This window comes from Sinocyclocheilus grahami, unplaced genomic scaffold (assembly GCF_001515645.1).
Source record: "Sinocyclocheilus grahami isolate Dianchi unplaced genomic scaffold, SAMN03320097.WGS_v1.1 scaffold76.1, whole genome shotgun sequence".
Classification (NCBI taxonomy): Eukaryota; Metazoa; Chordata; class Actinopteri; order Cypriniformes; family Cyprinidae; genus Sinocyclocheilus; species Sinocyclocheilus grahami.
In genome coordinates, this window is record NW_015505255.1 from 2,435,513 (window position 1) to 2,440,010 (window position 4,498).

Sequence of the window (4,498 nt, forward strand, 5' to 3'; positions counted from 1 at the left end):
ACCAGAACTCGTGTGTCTCTCTGCTGTCAGGTACGATTCAAAAATGTAATTGTGTTAAACACATTGTGTGCATAGAGCACTAGAGCACATTGTTTGTGCTACTACATGTGCACATAGGCTAGTTGAGTTTATTCTTTAAAAACACTTGATTACTTTGCTATTTCTCTATCCAATGCTGTCACGTCACATGACAAAAGAATGAACGATGCGAAAGACTCGAGAGATGAACTAATCAATTCTCTTTCCGGCTCAGACTGCATTGGTTAAGTTTATGTCATAAACGTCATGTGATGAATGAACGACTCAAACCTGAAGACTTGTCAGATAAGAGGTGAGGTGAGCTTATCATAGACTGAAGACCCAGGTAAACAATGAATTAATCTTTTCTGTTTCTTATAGAAGTTTTGTATTGTTTGTAGTGTGATCAACGTTTGCGTAAGTAGTAGACGTATTAGGGAAGTAGCACGTAACATTTTAATTATATTTTGCTAAAATGAACGAAATGACTCGAAAAAAGATTTGTTCATTTTGCTGAACGAGACTCAAAGGTCCAAGTCGGTAAAATGATCCGAACCTCCCATTACTAAAAAGTTGCAGCTTCAAGAAACTTTACGGCAGGATATTCGAATGCTCATTGGCTCTCGCCTGCATTGTTACAGATTGCGACATGTCATGTTTCTGGTGAGGTGTGTTTGAATGAGAAATGCGTGCTTTCACGGAGTGGATCGGGATAATAATAATCTGTGTAAGGATCCACCCGCCAGCCCAAAAAGCGGAATCCAGCGGCCTGGTCGAAGGTTTAATGCGTATTCAGTCTTTTACTTGCGCTTCTGAATTTATCAGGACTTAGTTTCCATTTTGTCTAGCTCCGTTTTCAATCTGACTCCAATTTCACGTGATCATTAAATTTAGGCAATATTTCTAATCAAAAGCTGATCACAGATATCGATTGTTTATTAATTTAGATATTTGAGTATTCTGTAAATCCCATACTTTCAATTATTCGTTCATCAGGGACCCAATGCCGCTCAGAGATACGCGCCCCGGGTTTGCGGTAAACTCACGGACGCAAACTAGCCAGTCTGATATTAGTCAGAGGGTGTAATAAGTTAACTAATACCTTTTTGTCGGTTGCCTACTGCTCACTCATACAAAAAGTGTACTTGATTTAGCCACTTCCATACATCTTGCTAAGTCAGTGATAGACAGAAATCAAAAGGTCTTCAGATGAAGTGCCTACTGCTCCTTTCATTCATGCGCCTTTAGTTTGTACTATCCTGGACACAGATTTACGGTAGCATTAGCCTCCTATGATTTACTGGTCATAATTAATTCAAGAAAAGTTCAGAATAAATCAAATATAACAATTTATTATTAGTCAGGTAAAATTGTATCATGCCAATTACATAATGAAACAATTAGAAGCCAATTTAGAAAGGATAATGCAATTGTGAAACATATTGTATCCGCGTGGCAACATGGTTTACTGTAGCTATATTGAAAATAGCCAAGTGTTCCATGCAGGAGACAAACGAATTTTACATAGTCACACATGTAACAGTTATCCTAATTTAACACAAGACACACGGTCTAAAATGCATAGCATCAACAACCTTTTACCTAAGTATTTCAAAGAACACTTACAGCAAAGTAATCATGTGTTTTTAAAGAATAAACTCAACTAGCCTATGTGCACATGTAGTAGCACAAACAACTATACAGTGTGCTCTATGCACACAATGTGTTTAACACAATTACATTTTTGAATCGTACCTGACAGCAGAGAGACACACAGCAGTGAGAGTTCTGGTGCAGAGCTCCAGAGACTCTCACACACTGCATGGGGGTTTTTCTGCTGTCAGGTACGATTCAAAAATGTAATTGTGTTAAACACATTGTGTGCATAGAGCACACTGTATAGTTGTTTGTGCTACTACATGTGCACATAGGCTAGTTGAGTTTATTCTTTAAAAACACATGATTACTTTGCTGTAAGTGTTCTTTGAAATACTTAGGTAAAAGGTTGTTGATGCTATGCATTTTAGACCGTGTGTCTTGTGTTAAATTAGGATAACTGTTACATGTGTGACTATGTAAAATTTGTTTGTCTCCTGCATGGAACACTTGGCTATTTTCAATATAGCTACAGTAAACCATGTTGCCACGCGGATACAATATGTTTCACAATTGCATTATCCTTTCTAAATTGGCTTCTAATTGTTTCATTATGTAATTGGCATGATACAATTTTACCTGACTAATAATAAATTGTTATATTTGATTTATTCTGAACTTTTCTTGAATTAATTATGACCAGTAAATCATAGGAGGCTAATGCTACCGTAAATCTGTTTCCAGGATAGTACAAACTAAAGGCGCATGAATGAAAGGAGCAGTAGGCACTTCATCTGAAGACCTTTTGATTTCTGTCTATCACTGACTTAGCAAGATGTATGGAAGTGGCTAAATCAAGTACACTTTTTGTATGAGTGAGCAGTAGGCAACCGACAAAAAGGTATTAGTTAACTTATTACACCCTCTGACTAATATCAGACTGGCTAGTTTGCGTCCGTGAGTTTACCGCAAACCCGGGGCGCGTAGCCTATCTCTGAGCGGCATTGGGTCCCTGATGAACGAATAATTGAAAGAATGGGATTTACAGAATACTCAAATATCTAAATTAATAAACAATCGATATCTGTGATCAGCTTTTGATTAGAAATATTGCCTAAATTTAATGATCACGTGAAATTGGAGTCAGATTGAAAACGGAGCTAGACAAAATTGAAACTAAGTCCTGATAAATTCAGAAGCGCAAGTAAAAGACTGAATACGCATTAAGCCTTCGACCAGGCCGCTGGATTCCGCTTTTGGGGCTGGCGGGTGGAACCTTACAGCTCATTTTTCATTCATTTCTATTTAATTGACAAAAACCCTTTCTAATGTTTTACTCCCTTGTGTAAAATGGGTGTTTTCAGAAATGCAACAATGAGTGCATGGTCTTGTTTGCAATTACATATACAGTGCTTAACAAATTTATTTGGCCACCACCCAATAGGTTTGTGCCACAGCTGCCCTAAACTAAGTATAGGTGATTACCAAAAGTACCATTGTTATGTTTCTGTAATGGTTAATCCACCAGTATGTGTAAGATCTTTTAGTCACAGTAGTGTTTCTAATGCTAAAATATAGTTATTGTTGGGATTGAATGATTCTAAGATAGATTGCACAAAAGTTTAATTTAAAAGCAAGTCTTTGGGAACAACTAGAAACTATTTGGAAGTCAGTAACAACAGAGACTGCGGAAAAGTGCATCAAAATTATGCCAGCAAGAATGCAAGCTTTTATCAAGGCCAATTGGAGGCCATACAAAATACATTTTTTTTAATATTTTTTGGTTTATTAGTTTTTGGCTATTATGTGTGAATAAAGACTATTTAGTTGTTTCAGTTTGTTATTTGCCCAATGATAACACAATTTTTAGTTTTAAACAGGTTTTTGACGGGCGGTCTATACATTTGTTAAGCACCGTATATCGCTACATATAGTTTTGTGAGGATTTGAACCGAATATAAAACTTACAAACTCACTCGTTTACACTTTGCCCCTTTCTTGATTGCCAATGGCTGCAAAGTACAACGTGAAAGCGCCAGGCTGACGCTCCGTAGCGGGTTCACACGTCCACGAGCGAGGCGTTTCAGTTGAAGACACGGGAGTTGCGCGACAGCATGCTGCTGGAATCTGTTCGAGTAATATGTGGCCGTCGAAACGAAAGCGCACGGGTTCACGCAGCAGGCTACACTGTAAAAAAAATCCGTAAAATTTACGGTAAAAAACCGGCAGCTGTGGTTGCCGGAATTTTACCGTAAAAAATATGCTAGCAACGTTTTAGGTTTTACGGTTTTAACTTAAATTTACAGTTAAATACCGTATTTTCATTAACTGATATACCCTAATGTTAATATCACAACCTATTGAAGTACTGAAATCTGTTTTGCACCTTTGTAATACACTGATAACCACCCAATGCAGGAGGTGATGAGAAAGTCACATGATGAATCAAAGCCCATCACAAGCAGCTTTTAAATAATAACATATATAGAAGGTGCACAGTGTCATTCACACAAACACCAAACACCATCATGGTAACACACATGAAACTGAAATAATGCAATAAACATTCATTTAACAACATTAGGTGTAACACACAACCCTAATATACAAAACTGATAAGAAAAAACTAAGAAGAAACATAGTTATTTCAACAAAAAAAACATCAAATTTGAAATGTAATGCAGGGAATTCTGGGAAATCCGGTTATTCACTGTAAATTATACGGTCTTTTTCACTTCCAAAAACGGTATACTACCGTAAAATTTATGTCCATAACATGTAATGTCCAATACAGTTTTTCACCGTATATAGTAGGGGAATTCACCGTTAACCATTTAACAGGTTTTTACTGTAGCATTTTTACAGTCTTTTACCGTTAAATTCA